Source organism: Myotis myotis, unplaced genomic scaffold, assembly GCF_014108235.1.
Source record: "Myotis myotis isolate mMyoMyo1 unplaced genomic scaffold, mMyoMyo1.p scaffold_m19_p_10, whole genome shotgun sequence".
Lineage (NCBI taxonomy): Eukaryota > Metazoa > Chordata > Mammalia > Chiroptera > Vespertilionidae > Myotis > Myotis myotis.
This window is the reverse complement of record NW_023416314.1, coordinates 38,210,653-38,229,990: the sequence shown is the minus strand read 5'-3', so window position 1 is coordinate 38,229,990 and position 19,338 is coordinate 38,210,653. Positions and strand designations below refer to the sequence as shown.

The window sequence follows — 19,338 nt, the reverse complement described above, 5'->3', positions numbered from 1 at the left end:
CAAAGAAAAATCAACCAAAAAAATGAGTTCGTGTGTCATAGGTTCACCATCACTGCCCTAGGTCAGAGGCCACTATGTAGAGTCAGGACTCGCACCCAGGGCTGCCTGGCCCCCGAGAGAGGTTCCCCCACACCCCAGTGTGGTTGAGGGTCCTCTGCTGGAGTCATAGTTGAGAACATATCCAAGCTGTTCTGACCATTCAAGGAGCTCAACAGAAATGCCCTCCTTCCTGCTTAGAGAGACCACAGGTGAAGTATCTAAAAAACCAATTTCTTGCTCTGGGCTGGAATGAGATCCTCTCTGCCAATCAGTGGCCTACTATGTGTCAGGCACCCTACTGGGTGTCCCACCCGCTGGGCAGTTTGATTTGACCTCACACCAACCTTGCAAGGTTGGCCTAGGCCAGTGGTCGGCAAACCACAGCTCTCGAGCCGCACGTGGCTCTTTGGCCCCTTGAGTGTGGCTCTTCCACAAAATACCGGCTCATCCACAAAATACCGACTTCTGTGCATGGGCCACGAAGTTTCAATCGCACTGTACGTGCACGCCCGCACGTGGTATTTTGTGGAAAAGCCGCACTCAAGGGACCAAAGAGCCGCATGTGGCTCGCGAGCCGCAGTTTGCCGACCACGGGCCTAGGCTGAGCCTTAGGGTGGCCATGTCAGAAACCGCCTGGATCTGGGACAGGAACCCAGGTGTTGGGCCTTTTCAAGACGATGAAGAATTGATGCTCACTGGACTCTTTTCTCAATAAACTGCTGAAGTTTACACCGATCCTCCATTATACCCTCTCTCTGCTTGCTCCCTGCCCCTACTCCTCTGCCCCCATACTAACCCACGCAGAGGAAACGTCTATGATGCCTCCAGGTACCAGCTGAGCCCAGCTGTCTGCCCTCAACCCCGATCCTGGTGGCTCTAGGACACCATCTGGGAGCCACTCCGGAACAATGGCATTGAGAGGGACCCATGGATCTCTGGGGGAAAGGATGCTGGGCATAGCCCAGCCCTGCACCCTTTCACCCCATCCTGGGCAGGGCAGCTTTGACCAAGCACTGTGTATGAGAGTTTCCAGGCCCCCCAGAGCAGGAGCCCCAGGCCCTGTTGAGATAAAGTCACATTCATGACAGAAATCGGAGTTGCCCTGACTGACATTTCCTGGCACCAACTGGGAGGTAGAGGGGATGGAGAGGTGACAGCCTTGTTCTGCCCCCTCAGGCCCAGTGTCCCCCTCCCCCAATTCCCAGTTATGAGGGACATAGGCCAGAGTCCCCTGCATGTGGGCAAACCCTGTTGGATCCCAGCAGTACAGATAAGCTGGGGAGGGGGAATTCCTGACATGTGCTCCCCACACTTCCCCAGAGGCCAAACCTAATACCCTGCAGGCCTTTGGGATGCGGTTGGGGAGGCGGGTGGTCGCTGGTCCCAGGACCCAGCAGGCTGATTCTCTTGCTATTTAAATGCTCACAGACACAGGAATGCAAAATACACCCTGATCTGCATGTGCAACTCGTACATAATTCATGGCCCTCCTATCACTTTGGCCTGGATAAAATGAACCCAGCAGAAGTCACAGGGAGAACAGTGAGCCGTCACCAGGGAGCACTTCTGGGAAAGGGGTGAGTGGGCCAGAGGCCTGAGGGATTATGAAAACTGGACCAATAAATAAAATTACCAACAAGAACTGTTTCCATGCACGTGGGGTCAATCAGTTTACTACGGGCTTTCACCAATTTTATCTCGTATCTCACGAAAGCCCAGTGTGGGAGTTAGCTGTTGTTCCCACTTTACAGACAGGAAACCGAGGCTCGGAGGTGAAGCAAGTGGCCCATTTTCACCGAGAAGAAGCAGAACTTCCCACCCCGCACCAAGCTGGGGCATGCGCACAACCCTGAGCCCCAGCCTGGCTCCACGGCCCTGTCCCCCAAATCACATCTGAGCCACCGGCAAGGACACCAGGGCACTTCACCCTGAGCTCAGAGGGCCAACTGCGGAAGGAAGAGAGAACGTAGAGCCAGCCTGACCCCCACCCAGCAAACAGGCTGCCCCCACCCAGGGTCCGGAGGCTGGGGGGAGAGGGGGCAGGGGAACAGTCTGGCCTTCCCTGCACACATGCAAGAATCCCTGAGAGCCCTTCAGAGCTGACGGCGCGGGCTGGGTGACCAGACCCAAGCATGAGGAACTCAGGGTCCGGAGAGGGGAAGGACTTGTCCCAGGTCCCACAGTGGAAGAGTCCAGTCAGTCCTCAAACCTACCAGGGGCCAGCCAGGTGCTGTGGATGAATGTGACATGGTCTGGCCTTCAAGGCACTCCCAGGCAGGTAGGCACCCACTCGGCCAGTGTTCCAGTGTTCGGGCCTCAGGATCTGCCCCAGACAGCTCCCCCAGCCCAACTTCAAAGACACCCGCTTTTCCTCTCTCTGCCCCCATCACCCAGGCTCCTTACAGCGTCTTGAAGATGTAACCCACCTGTTGTCACCTCTATACCTTTGCTCTGCTGTTGCTCTTCCCACTGGTCAGAGCCTACCTATCCGCCTCCCCCCACGGCTAACCTTTGCCCTCTTTGCAAGCCTCACTCAAGTTCCCCCCTCCCCTCCCCTCCACGCCCCCCAGCTCAGGCTGATCCCAGGGGAAGTCTCCCTCCCTACCACCCTCTCCTGAGCCTCCCCACGCTACTGACCTCCCTTACAACACCCGCGCCCTCTGCCCAGGCCAAGTGTTCCTGGAACCCTCTCGCTCACACCCCTCAGGACCTGGCACTAACGCTTCACTGAAATGAGTAAATGTGTCCCATCCTCACCCACCACGAAGACCCAGAACGATTTAAACAATCACTGCTTCCATTTAAGGTCTGTCTTTGTCTTTCTTTAAAAACCCTTAGTGGGCACGGGGAAATGCGACGGAAGGTTCTTAGTCAGACTCATCTTGGCATTTCCAAATGCTGGCTTTGTGCCTGGCACACAGTCGATGTCTGAGATTCGTTCGTTTGGTGGCTGGAAGAACAAAAATATCCCCACTTTCCACGTTCCCCTGCAGCCACCACCATCATCAACTCCATCCTGGGGCTCAACTCTGCTCCCGTGGTCCTCTCAAAGTCACACAGTTCGGGGAGGACCACGCGACAGCTGGAGGCTCCTGTGCACGAGCTGGGAATGTGAGGGTGTGCTATCTTCCCCAAGCGTCCTCTCTAGACATTAACCCCGGGCCACGGGCACTGGGACAACGGAGCTGCACGTTCCAAGCAAGCGTGGGCAAGGCAGGCTGCACACTGCACCGCCTGTTGGGGACCCTTACTTCATGTCAGCACAGCAAAGGCCCTGAGAAGTCCCGCAGTGACTTACGTGACCGAGCACTTCCAGACCCTGTATGGCCACTTGTCCTGGGACCTGCTACCATCCCAGTGAAGTTTGGGAAGGGAGTACTAGATGGTGTGGCCTGGTCCACCGCGGACAAGGTATGGACACCAAGGAGGCTTGCGCTGGCACACAGCCAAGGCCACACTTCCTTGCGCTGACCACTTTATGGAGGCAGAGGTCTGACCGAAGCCACCAACAATCCTTTGTGACAGAAGCAGAAAATGGATGGGGCATCATACAGGTCCCAGATGGAGCACAGAAGAGGGAACAGGTCACGGGCCAGGCTGGAGACCCGAGTTCCAACTGCAGTACTGTGCTCGCTGCTGACCACGGCGCAGGGGACCTCATCCTGCTGAGCTCTGCTTTCATCGGCTACAAAATGGGGATAATGCTATTTTCAGGGCTGAAAGATTCAGTGTGGTGATGGAAGCAGGGGCAGATTACAGACTAAAAAGTCCTGACCTGGGATGTGCCGTGTACATCCTATTTCCCTGCCTCACAGCCAGGTTGGTGCGTGGGCATGTCTTGATTAATCACAAGCTACTGCAGAGGGTCCCAATCAGAATGGGTGGGTGGATGGACAGGTGGGTGGATGGACGGGTGTGTGAGTGGATGGGTGAGTGGGTGGATGGATGGGTGAGTGGGTAGATGGACGGGTGTGTGGGTGGATGGGTGAGTGGGTGGATGGATGGGTGAGTGGGTAGATGGACGGGTGTGTGGGTGGATGGGTGAGTGGGAGGATGGATGGAAGGGTGGATGAATCCCTAGCAAGACCCAGGATCAATAATGGCTGGCTGAATAGGTATTAATGAATGGATGAACAACTCTAGTAAAAATTGTCCCATTTCTCAGTCCTCAACTGATAGAAGCATCAAATTAGGAAGGGGACACACACACCCATGTAAGAAGGGAGAAGAAGGAGGTGCTGGGCTGCTGGAGGCAAGCCTGTGAACAGCAGACTGAAGGGTCAGGGCGAGAAGAGCCAGAAACCTAAAAGGCAGGAACTATTGCTGAACAGGTGCTGCCATCCAGGGCACACGGTGCAGAGTGTCGGCACTCCCAGCAAAGCAGTCCGTGTTCCCAGAGCCCATCCCTGAGCAGTTACCACATCAGCATGGTGCAGAGGAGGGAAGTGTCAATCCTGTCCACAAGGCTTCCAACTAAAGCGATCCAAGGGCTGGTTTTAAAGGGGATAAGGGAGCAGAAGAAGGGCTTGGGGGCACACGCCTTAGCTTCCTGGAAAAATACTTCTTACGTTTTTACATCAACTTAGCAACATAGTCGTGCACAGGAAAAACATATTTTAAGTGCCTACTGTGTGCCCGGCTAGCACTGTTAGGTGGGGAGCTGGGCACAAGGCCTCCGCAGACAGCATCGTGTGTTGAAGACTGGAGAGATGAGGGGTCAGATCACCTGGTCACTTGAGGACAGAGAAGGTGGTGCTAAAGAAAAAAGCCACAGATAGGAAGTCCAGAGGACCAAGCTAAATCACTACATGACCTCGGGAAAGTCACCTTCCTTCTCCGAGCCTCCACCTTCCCATCTGTAAAATGGGCTGATAATAAAAATCGTGAAAACTACTACATTGCATCAAGCACTGAATCTGTGGTTATAGACCTTATCTCCCCTCATGTGCACAGCCAGCTAGACAACTGTTGCTAACTATTTGTTATGGGGAATGATTGTCCCCTTCACAGAAGAGCAAACTGAGGCTCAGCTGGTTACTCACTTGCCTGAGGGAGTCGGTGGGAGCCAGAATTGAATCCCAGGTGTGTCCGATTCTAGAGCTCACTCTCTCCTTGCCCTCCCAAACAAGTCCCATGCTGCCTCTCACCGACTGCCGTGAGGATTCGGTGACATCGTGAATATCAAAGCACTTTATAAAAGGTAAACTATTATGTGTCCAAAGCCAACAAGAAAGAAGTCTTAATTCCTCCATGAAACCAAACACTGAAGTTCACAGGGGCATTCAGAAATGGCTGCAGCCCAGGCCTCTGGGGCTCCTGATCCCTCCACCTCCTGCATTCCTTGGCCAACTTCTTCCTAGGGAGAGGGACCGGCTGTCTGGGAGCCCCAGCCAACCCCCTCACAGCCCACAGAGCCCCTCCCAGACCAGACACGGCTCACTGGTAACCACTTGGCTCGCATACTCGACACCTGCTGAGGATTCAGACGCACAACCTACCCCAGGTGCCATGGGGACTCCCTCACCACTCCCTACTGACGGCTGGGGGACCTCAGGCTAGTCTTCTCTCACCTCTCTACCCCCCCACCCCCATCGCCGTTTCCCACCCTTGAGCTAGATGAGTTTAACTAGGTGAGTAGGAAGAGATCCAGGCTCTCAAAATCCATGGTCTGAGGAAGGCGCTACCCATCCCACCAGGAATCCCAACTCACTGCCTGCCCAGGGGAGCCCTGGTCTGAGAGGTGGACCCAGCTCCTACCACCACCAGCCATCAGGATGCTAATCTTCCAGCTTCCCAGGCTGGCTGGGCCCAGGTGGGGGAGAGATAGAAAAAGGGTCTTCCAGCTGAAGTGCATACATCTTCACTGGAGAGACTGGGCCCTCGGGCACAGGAATCCTCACAGGCCTATAGTGGCCCAGAGAGGTTGCTAACTGGCTTCAGGCCACACAGCATGAAGGGGTCAAGTGTATGTTGGGATCCAGGCCTTTTAGGCCCAGCCCAGGGCTCTCTCCACTGCCTCAGAGTCATCCCTCTGAAGCATGGATCAAGCACAGAGAGGACAAGCAGCGTGAGCAGCCAAGATGATGCACCCACCCCCTCTACACGCTGGTCAGAAGGTACTGACCGTTGACGGCTGGGCACCCAGGCTCCAAGGTGAAAACCAACTCTCCGTTCCTCCATTCCCTGACTCACTCCCAGGTACTGATGGGGCACATTTATACAGAGGGCTCGGTCTATCGCTGCAGAGCTCTCAACAAGAGGAAGGAGGTTCCAGTTGCATTGTAACAGATTTAAGTTAGACAAAAAGAAGAACTTCCTGAAGCAGCATTAAGAATGGGAAGCGCAACGAATAGCAAGAACCTACAACCAAGATTACTTTACCCAGCAAAGTTATCATTCAGAATTGAAGGTCAGATAAAGAGCTTCACAGATAAGAAAAAGCTAAAGGAGTTCATCACCACCAAACCAGTATTATATGAAATGCTGAAAGGTATTCTTTAAGAAGAGGAGGAAGAAGAAAAAGGTAAAGATAAAAATTATGAACAACAAGTACATATCTATCAACAAGTGAATCTAAAAATCAAGTGAATAAATAATCTGATGAACAGTATAAACCTGTGGATAAAGGGAGTGGACTGACAATTCTCGGGGGGAAAGGGGTGTGGGGGGTGCAGGAAGAGACTGGACAAAAATCATACACCTATGGATGAGGACAGTGGGAAGAGGGGGGTAAGGGCAGAGGGTAGGGTGGGAACCAGGTGGAGGGGGAGCTATGGGGGAAAAAAAGAGGAACAACTGTAATAATCTGAACAATAAAGATTTAATAATAAAAAATAAAAAAAACAAGAATGGACAGTGCACAGAGAAAGGGAGCAGGATGAGGGTGGTTGTGGAGTCTCTTCTAAAATACAAGATGCTGCCTCGTCCAGGATGTCATCGTAGCTTCAAAACAGACCTCGAAGGTAAGTGTTGTTGCCTTCACTTTATAGGTGAGCAACTGAGGCTCAGAGGCTGTGACTTGCCCAATGTCTTCAAAGCCAGGACGGACTGGAAGCCCGCACACCTGCTTCTCAGGAAGGCCTCTGAAGCTCAAGGCACTACCACCGCCACCAGGGCATCTCACAGCTTCTGCCCAGACAACCCCCCCCCCCCCCCCCCGCCATGCGCAGCAGGAGATGCCAGGGCACTCCCGTCAGGCAGGAGAGGGAGTGCGCAGTATGGCCAGCTAGAGAGAGAGGGTTCTGAGTTCTAGGCCTGCCCAGCTGCTCCCAAAACACTATGCCCTGGGGCCTCACGGGGGCTTTACATGCAATGTGCCCCCAACACATCTTCTCCCCAACATCCCAGCAACACGATCATGGCCTGCCGGGCCCCCCAACTCCCTTTACCTGGTCTGCATGGGCTCCTGCGGGCCATCTGAGCTCAGGGCAGCATGGCTCATTCTGGGGGTCAGAGGCTGATGCGGGCCCAGGGCTGATCCCCCGAGCTGCTGACAGCCACCCAGATCTCAGGAGGACATGCAAGGTGGCTACACCAGCGCCGGCTCTGAGCTGGGGCACCTGAGCTCACCTGACACCAGCCTCCCCGTGACCTTTGCCCCACTCTGGAGATAAGGCTGTTCCTGGGGGAGGAAGCATGGGCCAAGGCAGGCGCCGTGGGTCCCTGACTTCTCTGCAGCCCCAGGTGGAGAAGCAGCCTGCCTTCAGCCTCACTCAGCTCACTGGGTGTCACTGCCCAGCCTGTGAGGGCCGCCCCATTCTACAAGTGGGGAAATGGAGGGTCAGAGAAGCCAAGCCACTGGCCCACAGTAAAAAACAAACAAAAACACAACAACCAGGAACTGAGCCAGGATTCAAGCCCAGGCCTGCCTGATTCCAGAAAGCCGAATGTTTTCCAGACCCACTCTACCTCTGAGGGCCTGCTGCAGAGCCTACGTGCTGCTCACCCCATTTCCTGCTACAGCCCTATGGCCATGCCTCCTGGCGTCATCCTTACTCGTCCCCCTTCCGACAAGGCCTTTCCCATCCAATGTGGACCAACGGAGGTCCCAGCCCACCTTCAAGGCTCATTTCAAATGCCCCTTCTCCATGAAGCTCCCTGGTTGCTCTCGTTCTCCTCTGAGCTCCTCGGTTTTTGCTTGTCTCCTCCTTGCAGCTGCCCAGCGGCCCCATGAGGAAGAGAATTGGACTGTGCCCCAACCACTCCCCTCTACCCCCAGCCTCCAGGGCAGGGACAACCTGAGTCCTCTTCCTCCCAGCTCCTGGTGCAGACTCAGGGGCAGAACTTGGGGACATCTAGTCCAACTGCAGCTCGGGAGGACGAGACCCACTCCTCACAGGACGTGGTTTGCAGGAGGACTGCAGGGCGGGGTGGAGAACTGATGGGTGAGTGTCCACACGTGGCAAGGCTGTGAGAAACGGTCACAGCCTCGTCACTGGAGCAGAACCTAGTCCTAGACTAAGGGTGGTGACAGTCCCCATCCTCTGACTAAGGGTCCAGCCACACTGTGTTCTGGGTTCCGCCTGTATCATTTGTGATGATTGAAGGTTGTCACTTATGGGGCACTTCTTGCTCACCAGGCACCATCCTAAGCACTTTATGTTAATGCATTCATTTAATCTTTTTTTAAAATATATTTTTATTGATTTCAGAGAGGAAGGGAAAGGGAGAGAGAGACAGAAACATCAATGATAAGAGAGAATCATTGATCGGCTGCCTCCTGCGCACCCCTCACTGCGGATCAAGCCCGCAACCCAGGCATGTGCTCTTGACCAGAATCGAACCCGGGACCCTTCAGTCCCCAGGCCTATCCACTGAGCCAAACTGGCTAGGGCACATTCATTTAATCTTTACAACACCCCTGTTCTACGTTATCTCTATTTCAAAGATGAGGAAACCAAGGCACAGACAGATTAAGGGGCACACTTGTAGTTCCCCAGCCATATTATGGCGGAGCCAGGATTTCAGGAGAAAGTCTATTTTCAGAACCACTGCTCCACAAGGCCTGACTAAGAGGGACAGAGACACAGTTGTTCAGGTGATCAAGCTGGAGAAAACTGACAGCCAGGGCCTCTGAGGACCAGAGGTGGCAGAGCCGGATGAAGTGATGGCACAGTGGGCGGGGACCTGGGTGCCAATCTCGAAGGGGTGCTAAGGCACCTCTGGAGAGACAGAGATGGAAGGCTGGCTACCCCAGAACTCCTCTCCCTGAGAGGGCTGTGGCAGCTGGAACACTTTGGCTTGTCTTTGGGGTGGGGGCATAAGAGGAACACCCAGGTAACAACAGATCCTTAAACTGCATCCTATGGAGGGTGAGGCCAGGGCTCTTGACCATCAGAGTGAGAAATGTCTCCTGTCTGCCTTCCCAGATCCACTCTCCGTCCGGCTTGGGGACCTGGAGGCAGCTCTCAGTGGAATGATTTGGGCTCCATGCCTCTGGCTTCTAAGTAGGTTCACCCAATGGGAAGGCCCAGCGGGAGACTGGAGTAAGGAAGAAAAATAGTTGAGGTTTTATGCTCCCGATAGTTCTCCTGGGCTGACTGATTCCCTGACTGCCGACCACAGCCCCTGTCCATAGAGCTGACCACTTCCTCCCTGTGCACTTCGGCCTGGGCCATAACTGCTCCCAGGGGCTGCTAGGCCCGGCGCTGTACTCTCCTCTGTGCGTCTGCTACCCCCTACGGCCTGACAGTGCACCCTGGTCTGGGCCAGAGGGAGGAGACCAAGCACTACCACCAACAGCCCTTGGGCCGGCTCTAATCACAGGATGCATGGAGCAGGCGATTACAGGGCACCTCGCAGGGATGCAGGCCGGCACTGTCTGAGCCCGAGCTTGGGCCTGACCCCACACGTGGAGCAGGCCGGGTGCGCAGAGTAGGATCTTTGCCAGTGACGGGAGGGGCAGCGCAGAGTGCAGCAGTTCCTAAGGAGGAAGGTCGTGGACAGTGTCTGAGGGCTCACTGTGCGCAGGCACTGAGCTTTACACCCCGAGCTCTGCATTTGCTTCTCAGAACAGCCCAAGGACGTGCATCCCACGTATGCATTTTACAGGAGAAAACACTGGTGCTAAAAAAGCTGAAATGACTCGCCCAGGGTCAGGTTGCCAGAAAGAGACAAAGTCCAGACTCAAACACGAGTGTTTCTGCCTCCAAAGCCCATCCCGGTAACCACCTTGAATTAGTTTTGGCGAACTAGCTTCCAACACAGGTAGCTCATTTAATTGGGGTCAATTATTGGTGAGGGCCAGACAGAGGCCTCCAGTGTCTCCCAGCCCCCTCCCCTCGATGAAAAAGAAACCCTCTGTCATTCTTCCAGGTGGGGATAGGGGGGTTGGGGGGCCCCAAGCTGGCGGTGCAGTTGGGTGTCCAATTGGAAAAACAAGCAGATTCAGACAAGGCTTCATTGTTAAGGAGAGCCTGACCCTTTGGCCATTAAAACAAAACCAAGCAAAACAAAATGCTTGCTGTCTTGTCTTATCTCTTAGAGAGAAGGGGGACAGGAGGAAAGGGCCTCGAGACTGGGTGTTGCTCCCTCCCCGCCACCACCCCCCCACCCCCTCACCACCACCACCAGCAGCATCTCTGAGACTCCAGGCTCAGGCGGCTAGGGCAGGAGGAAGAGCCCCACAGGGGGAGTCCAGGGTCTGAGCTCGGCCGGCTCTGCCGGGATCTGCCTTCTAATGCAGTGCGGACCCTCAGGCACCCCGCTAGTGCTTCTGTGTGTGGCCCTGTTCGGTCACTGCGGCCCTCTCAGGAAGGGATTATTGTTACTCCTATTTCCAGATGAAGACATCGAGGGTCCAAGAAGACACCCAAGCAAAGAGCAGAGGGGTGTTGGAACCCAAGTGTATAGGATTGTAAAGTCTTCCCACCGCCCCGTTTCCCCAGGCAGGGGGGTCCCAGGGAACGCGCTGCCACGGAGGAGGGAGCAGCTGAAAGCAATGAGCTCCTTGTCACGGGATGGGCAGGTCCCATGGGGGCAGCTGCGGAGGCCAACTGACCTCACCTGGGGCACTTTACAAAATGACTGCTGCCTGGGTCTTGCCCTGGACTGTGGGGGCGGGGCCCAGGAAGGACTTTTAAAGTTTCCTAAATGATTCTAATGTGTGTGGCAAACTCCGAGAGCCATGGGCACGGGTGCCCACTGAAGCCTCTCTCACCGCACCCCACACTCTTGAAGGAGAGAAGGACTTTCCTACGCTGACCCCATGTTACAGGACGGGCAAAAAACAGGCACAATAGAAGGGCTGAGGTCAAGTCCTCAAGGCCCACAGCCAACCCCGAGTGCAAGCAGTACCAGGGGACCCTGACTTCAGGGTGCCTCTGGGGTGACCTCCTTTAAGATACTTGGGGGGGTCCTGGCTCCCTGGTCAGTAGAAGAAAACTTTCCTTTGAGCCTCCTGGGTGGGAGCGTGAGAGGGATTCTTCATGACATTTAAAAAAAATAGAGTCCTCTCATTCAAAGCTAACCAGCTGCAGGATTAAGGCTGGGAGACCACCTCTGCCGGCGGGTGTGCCCAGGGAGCAAGGCCTGTTTATTCTGTTCTGTAGATCTGGTCTCAGATCTCGGCCCACACTTCCTCCCAAATTGCTTTCTTGCCTTCTTTATGCCCTCAAACAGAATGTCACAGATGGCGAGACAGCGTGAGTGAGGCGGTGGGAAACGGAGGCCTGTGGAGACCAGCAGGCCTGGGACTTCCCAAGCTCTACTCTAGCTGGCTACCCTGAGACAGAAACCGTTCACTTCTGAGCTCATTCCTAGCGCTGGCCTCACAGCAGTGCCAGGGCGCGTGCTTGTGCTTGTGTGCACATGCGTGTGTTCAATGACACTTTCAAACTCAGCACTGGAAGCACCACCACCCAGAAGCCTGTCCCGACGTCCTCCATCCAGCTCTAGACACAACCCCAGCCCAGGGCCGTCCCTGCCACATTCTGTGTTGCCTTTGTTTCTGTGTCCTTCTCTGCTTACCATCCTTTCTTTCCCTGCACAGAGCAGCGGCCCTTTGCCTGGGATTCATTCCATACCCATTCCCAAGCACCTGTCCTCTTTCAGGCGCTCTGCTGGGTGCCAGAGGTACAACCAATAACAGCTAACATGCACTGAGTACTTATTAAGTGCTGCATATTTTTCTGAGCGCTTTACATGTATAATTCATTTAATGCTCACCACAACCTTATGAAATAAGTGCTCTAATCGTCCCATTTTACAGATGGGGAAACTGAGGGCCCGAGAGGTTAAATCATTTGCTAGTATGTGCATTCGGGCTGTGATTTGAGCATTACCCTTGACTACCAACCATCCACAGACAACGATGGGACTGGCCCCACCTCAGGAGCTTACTCTTTACAGTTTGGAAGTTTTGTATCTGTGTTTACTTGTTTAATGTCTGTTTCCCCAACAGACTAAAATCTCCAATCATGTTACATTTTCGATGAGAAAGAGAGGGAGAGGGAGAGGGAGAGGGAGAGAGAAAGAGAGAGAGAGAGAGCGCTCGAAAATGGATGCTACTTAAGGAAGAACTCGCTCTGACAGCATCTGCCTGCTGGGCCCAGATGGCTCCTCCCAACTGGGTCATTCTGCCGCTAAGGCCTGAGAATAACCAGGTCCCTGGCCATCCTGCTCCCTGCCCTGAACTCAGCTCAGAGCCTTCCTCATCTCTCTCAACTACCTGCTCGCCGGGAAGGTGATGGGAATTGCAGCTCTATAAATCCCACCTGACACAGAGTCCTCCCCGGACAGCGAAGTGCCTCCTCTGGGAAGTCCTCCCTGCCACCTGGCACACCCTTTCTCCTGGCATCACCAGCCAGACTTCAATCAACTTCCTACTGAGTCACTTGTTCACAAGGCTACCAAGAAGACAGGCAAGTGGACTCAGGCTGATGCAGCCTCTTCCTCCCATCACCCCACTTCACTCCTGCAACACTGTTATTACCATTACCAGGCCCATTTACATGTGGAAAGGCGGAGCCACTTGCTCAAGGGGCAACTCGCATGGTCTCCCCTGCCCAGGGGGTTGCCACTTTATGCCAGGCATGCTGCTAGGCACTCTGGGGGGAGGGGAGGGTTGGGGTGGCATAGAATCTAGTTCTGACTGGCTGGCAAGAAAAGCAGACCTACACAGCCCCAATCCACAGACCACAGTGAGTGAGTGAGGGCTATGGATCTGCAGAGGAGGAGGGTGGGATTCCACTTGCGAGGGAGGAGTCCTGCAAGCTTCTAGGAGGAGGCACCTTGGGGCCTGGCTAGATTCCTCTGCTCCACTCCCAGGACCACCGAAACAGGAGCAAGGGCAGGCCTCAGCCTACAGAGCTCTGGTGCCCAGTGGGTACTTGCCACCGCCCTGGAGGCTGCAAAGGGAGGAGCAGCGGCTGCCCTGCCAGCTGCCCCGCCAATGACCCCACTGTGGCCGGGCCAGCCTGCCTCCGGCACTGCCAACCTGGCCTGGCCCAGCTGCTCCCAATTCACAGGGTCTTCTCTGCCCTGCTAATGACCGTGCCGCCAGCAGCACAAGGCACCGCCCTTCTTCGGGAAAGGCAGCAGCTAACTACAGAGGCTGCTGTCCTGAGAGCAGCCAGGCCAAGAATCACAGCCGCCCAGCACACCACATCCTCTGGCCCTGGTGCTGTGGTCTCCTCTGCCGCCAGGGCCACGAAGGACACTGCAGAAGCTGGAGCGCTGGGAGCTTGGACATCACCCCCCTCACCTGTGGGAAAACAGGACCAGAGAGCAGGGCTGATTCGCCAGGTCACACAGCCAGCCAGTCCGGGGCCCGGGACCCTGGATGCCCAGCTCAGGGTTCCTTCCTTAGCTTTGAAAAGAAGGCTCATTTCCAAGCTTTTTACATGCGAGGTATGCTCTTAAGGTACTTGGCCCCAGTTGAGGAGACAGGATATCTTCTAAAACAGGGGTCCTCAAACTTTTTAAACAGGGGGCCAGTTCACTGTCCCTCAGACCGTTGGAGGGCCGGACTATAGTTTAAAAAAAGACTATGAACAAATTCCTATGCACAGTGCACATATCTTATTTTGAAGTAAAAAACCAAAACGGGGACAAATACAATATGTGTATTTGCATGTGGCCCGCGGGCCGTAGTTTGAGGACCCCTGTTCTAAAAGCTGTCAAGCTGTCTGTTTAGTCCCAGATAGGAGCACAGGTTTGACTCCTCACGCCCCTCAGTCTGACCTTTGTGACCTTGAGCAAGATAATGCACCACTCTGAGCCCCCGTTTCTGGAGACCACAGCAGTCACCTCCCCGAGTTGCAGATGAGTGCGTCCAGAAAGGGCTTAGCAGTGTCTGGCTCCTAATAAGTACTCAGAGCTGTAGCTACTGTTAATATTACCATCACAGTGTTACTAATGAGTATGTGAATGCATTCTACAAACTGTAAAATGTGGGGCAATGGTAGGTACTGTTTATTACTGTTACTATGAAGTGGTAAAGATTCAGAGGGCTGTGAGCAGTAGGTTGGATAATCCAGGGATGTTTATGACTGGAGTCGGGCCTCAACAGATGGGGAGATGAGCAGAGAAGAGGCAGGGATGGCAGCTCCGACAGGAGGAACCCCACAAGCATAGACGCAGTGATGAGGCTACGTCTGGTGTGTTTGGGAGACAGTGATGAGCAGTGAGCCAGGGTCCACGCAGTGGCTGCAGTGGGCAAGGCCTTGGAGACGCAACAAAGGAGACTGGTCTCCAACTTACAGACCGAAAGGAGCCACAGAGGGTTCTGAGTGGGCACTCCATGATGCCTTTTTTTCTTTCTTTTCTTTTGTAATCCTCACCCGAGAATGTTTTTCCATTGATTTTTTTAGATAAGAGTAGAAGGGAGGGGGAGAGACACAAAGAGAGAATCATCAAGGTGAGAGACACATCAACTGGTTGCCTCCCACACGAGCCGGGACCAGCCGGGGGGATCGAGCCTACACCCGAGGTACATGCCCGTCACCGGAATTGAACCCGGGACGCTTCAGTCTACAGGCTGTCACTTTATCCACTGAGCCAAGCTGGCTATGGCTCCATACTGCTTTCGGAAATGTGAATTCTGTCTGACATTCAAGGCCCTCTGGCATCTGGTTACCCTCCCTCTTCTCCACACCCTTCACTGACCCCATAAACCCCAGTATCACGACCTCAGAGTTCAACCCACTTCTCTGCTTACTACCCTATCCCACCTCGCTATCCCACCTCCCCTGCCATTAGCCCACCCCAAGGTTCACGTTCACAATGAAGCACCCTTTCACTAAGTACCTATGGTGTCACGTGCTTTATTTGTGTGGCCTCACAGACACCCATAACTAACCCTAATTCTACAGAGGAGCAGAGGGAGGCCTGGCAGGGCCAGGTGTCTTGCTTGGTCTCACAGTGAGTAAGGAGCACAGCCAGAATTCAACCTTCAGCTGATGTCAGGACCCCCGCTCTCTACAGCAATTTGCCTCTAGCCCCCACCCAGACACCCTCCTCCTTGATGAAGCCTTCCCAGGTTACTCATTGTCATGGGCCTCTCCCTGCCATTTCTCATCACCCATTGGAATCAGAGGCCCACAGCTTGACCCTAGCCCAGCTAGCCTGGTTTCCACTGGAGAGGGCCCGGGTTGATAACAGGTCACTTTCTTCCTGTCCTGCCTCCCTCCCCCCACATCCAAGACTTCATATAGCACTAACGGAACGACCCCTTCCTCTGGGGTGAGCTCAGAAGCTCATCTGGGCACAGAGCAATTTCTCTGAGCCTGCCTCTCGGTGTGAGGGGACCCATAAATTATTCACTGCACCTTTGTGCCTAAGGGAGGCCAGACAAAGAGCCAGAGGGAATGAGTCCCAGCTCCCACAACCCTGGCCCTGGGGTGGGGGTGGGGGTCAGAATCCAGGGTCCCCAAGCAGGTTCCAGAGGACTCTGAGACCAGGAAGGTGGCACCGGAGAGCAAGCCCGAGAATGTTCCCAGATTTCCTGGTCAAAATTCAAGCTTCCTTCCTTACAGGGAAGGAAACAGACATTTTGCCAAGCGCTATATATTTATATCTCACTTAATCCTCACACAACTTCATGGAGGAGGAATTCTAATTTACAGAGCAGAAGCTGGGGCTCCGAGGAGGGGATTTGCCCAATGCCACATGGCCAGTGGGAGGCAGAGCGCACTCGCGCCCACCTGGTCTGTCTCACTATCTGTCTGTGCCACTCGCCCACCCGGTTGTGAGCTAGTCATCACACTGCCTTTTCCATCTGGGTAACTTCCAGGGCACCTGGTATGCAGTTGGCACTCAGTCACTGAAGCAAACCCAAAGGCCCTGGGCAAGTGGTTTCGCCTCTCTGAGCCTCAGTTCCCCACTCAATGTAGCCATTAATAACAATCCTAGCCATGGCACACACACACGCACAACCTCTTTAGCACTTGACAGTCTGCCAGATATCATGGCCTCATTATCTGAACAGATAAGGCCAGCCTGCCTTGACCCTATTTTACAGGTGAGGCTGGGAAGCCATGGATGCATCTGAGAGGTCCCACGTGGCTCCCCAACCCTGTTCACCTCATTCCAGGTTCTTTCCATCACACCGTGAAATGAGATCACGGGTGTGAAATGAAGTCATTAACAAGGAGCTTTGTTTAGAGGCAGGATTATTAGGAGAATTTGAATCTCCAAAGATTGGGGGGGAATCCCAAGCCCCTCTGTCACCTCCTCTTGCAGACCCCCAGGGACTGAGCTTCCAGCCTTTCGCTGACCTCTCCACCTCCCAGGGGCATTCCCAGGTGGCTTCCTCTACACCCCAGGAAGCTGGGCACAGCAGGGGTTAAAGAGTCCCAGCCCAGGCCACAGGGCTCAGACCAAGGCCATGTCCCCTCCCCCACCCCACCCAGAACAAGAGCCCACAGAATCCACGCCAAGCCCTCTTTCACAACACCCCTCTCCCTGCACTGCCCTGGGGGTGGGGAGGGTGGGGAGCAGAAGGAACCCCTGCCTGGAAATCCAGACACCTGGGACACTGCCCTCAGCCCCGGCAGCCCCAGCCTTGAGCCCTTGAACAAGCCCTCCCTGCCAGGGTCAGAGGTGTCTCGCAGGGCCCCCTGCCAGGAGAGGCTAAGGTCAGATCTTTAGTCTGGGCCAAAGGCTAGGAAGCTGCTGGCATGCCTAGGGCCCCTGCACCAACCACACAGGCTCTCACCACAGCGTCATATGTGGTCACTCTGACCTCACATCAGGGTAGGAAAAACCCTAGCCACTCACTGGGGAGAGGGAGGGGGTACCTTGCAGGGTATTTGGTAAGGTTTCCTCAAGCGGACTTTCGGCTCACTCACTCACTCACTGCTCTAGGACCTGGGGCAGCTGGCACACACACTCCACCCTACCTTCACCCCACAGCCTCCCCCACGCACCGTGTCAGTCATGTGAAGGGTGTGAGCTGGGTGAGAGCTGAGGGGCCTCACCTTCTCTGGCTATGATGGGCTCTGACAGGGGCACCCCCACAGTGAGTCTCCCCAACACATAAGCTCAGCCTCTGGACCTACAGGGTGCCTTCGAGACCCTGGAGGCTGGGGCAGGAGAGAGAGGCCCACAGAGGGGAAGCTGTGAGGGTGGGAAGTTTCCCACCTCTGCCCTTAACTCCTTGTCCTGGACCTGGGAGGTGGCCAGGCCATAGATGGGAGGGAAGGAAGCCAGCAGACCTACCTCCTCGGCCTCAGGATCAGCTCTAGGGTGTCTCAAACGGCCCCACCTTGACCGCTTCCACCATCCTGCCCGCAGCTATCCACTTCCTGTCTTTTCCTCCTCACTTTCTGCTTCTTTCCACCTCGACCTAACCCTCCTCCCAGCCTCACCCCCAGAGTGAAAACAGCAGGGTGGGTCACGCGACCCCCTTGAGCCTCAGTTTCCCGATCTGTAAGCCCCTGTAACACTACACGACACCTTTTATCTCATCGAGTATCAGTGAGGCTTAATGAGGGACCACTTGCGCAAGGGTGGAGCGCGGACACGCACACAATGGGCGCTCAATAAGTGCCCGTTTTCTCCCTCCCTCCTCCCTTCCCGCGCCCCTCCAGCCTCAGGTAGTGCCGGGCACACGCCCGCAGCTGGCCGGTCGCTGCCCCGATGGGTTGGGAAGCCGCTTAGCCCGGCATCCCGGAGGCTCTCACCTGCAGCTCTTGGCTCCCGCCGGCCGCCGGGGCGGGGGAGGGGGGGGACCCTGTGTCTTCTCGGGGAAAGCACCAAGCCCCTCGCCTAGGTCGGCAGGAACGTGGCAGCTTCGGCTCGCAGGACCACCCGGGTCCGGTTCAGTCCGACTGTCCAACCCGCCTGGGACCCTTCAGGGGGCGCTGGACCCTGGCAGGGGCTTCCTGGGCGCTCGCCGCCGGGAAGTCCGAAGCACCGGGTCGGAGCAGCTGAAGGTCCAGGTCTCGGGGAAAGAGGCTGAGGGTGTCCGGGCTCCCGTGCACTCGGTCGGGGTCCTGGGGACAGCGTGCGTTATCCCCGGGCGGAGGGCTCAGACACCCGCTGCAAAAGGCTGGGAACGAGCCCGCAACCGTGGCCCCGTATGGTGGGCCAGGAGCGGGAGTCCCGCCCAGGTGCACTCAATCAGGGTCGTGCGCTCGGGAGTCCCGGCCACGACGCCCCGGACCGTGGGGCTGGAAGCGTCCCGTGGCGGATGCCGGGGCCAGGGCCGGCGGGGCTGGTCGGGACGCCGGCGAGGAGCTGCGGGGGCCGGAGCCCGGCGGGGAAGTCTTCCCGGTTCCGGACTCGGCTCGCTCGGCAAAATGGGGCGGACCTCGGCGCGGCGGCTGACTCGCAGCTGCGGGCCGCGCTCCACTTCCTCCTCTTTCCCTGGCTCCACGCCGCGCGCTCAGCCCCGCGCCGCCGCCGCCCCCGCCGCTGTCATACCGGTCGCCCACCAACACGGAGCTGCGGGCCGAGCAGCGCGGAGCCCGGGCAGCGCCGCCCAGCGCCCCAGAGCCAGCAGGCGCGGCCCCGCCCGAAGGGGGCGGAGTCACCCGAGGCCCCACCCACCGTCCGGACCAGGGCAGGGGGCGGGGCGCTCTCCAGGTGCCCTCCCTCCGCCCGCGCCGTCAGGGGGCAGGAGCCAATGGAAGAGTGGGAGGAGGGCGGGGCTCTGCGGGACTCGGACTCTACCTTGGAGAGGGCGGGGCCAACAGGGAGCAGTGAGGCCGGAGGGAGGACAATGGGAGGCTGGGCAGTTTAAAGAGCGGAGCGGGAGGGAAGGTGACCTGGGGGCCTGAATGGAGGGCGAGGTGAAGCGGAGGGAGAAGTGAAAAGGACTGATTTGTCTGGGACCGGGGCGTGGAGACCGCCTTGTAG

General features: G+C 56.1%; 1 protein-coding gene across 10 annotated transcripts in view; it reads right to left on the bottom strand.

Moving 5' to 3' along the window:
- Positions 1–19,003, bottom strand: part of GDPD5 (glycerophosphodiester phosphodiesterase domain containing 5) — a 90,924-nt gene extending 71,921 nt beyond the window's left edge. For 4 of the 10 annotated variants that reach the window (XM_036324942.1, XM_036324943.1, XM_036324948.1 and 1 more), the window contains exon 1: positions 18,162–19,001. The gene's annotated coding sequence lies outside the window, so the exon portion shown is untranslated. Of the gene's footprint in view, positions 1–18,161 lie in introns of all 10 variants that reach the window. The other 6 variants (XM_036324937.1, XM_036324947.1, XM_036324940.1 and 3 more) reach the window with 4 other exon arrangements.
- Between the last annotated feature and the right edge of the window lie 335 nt (positions 19,004–19,338).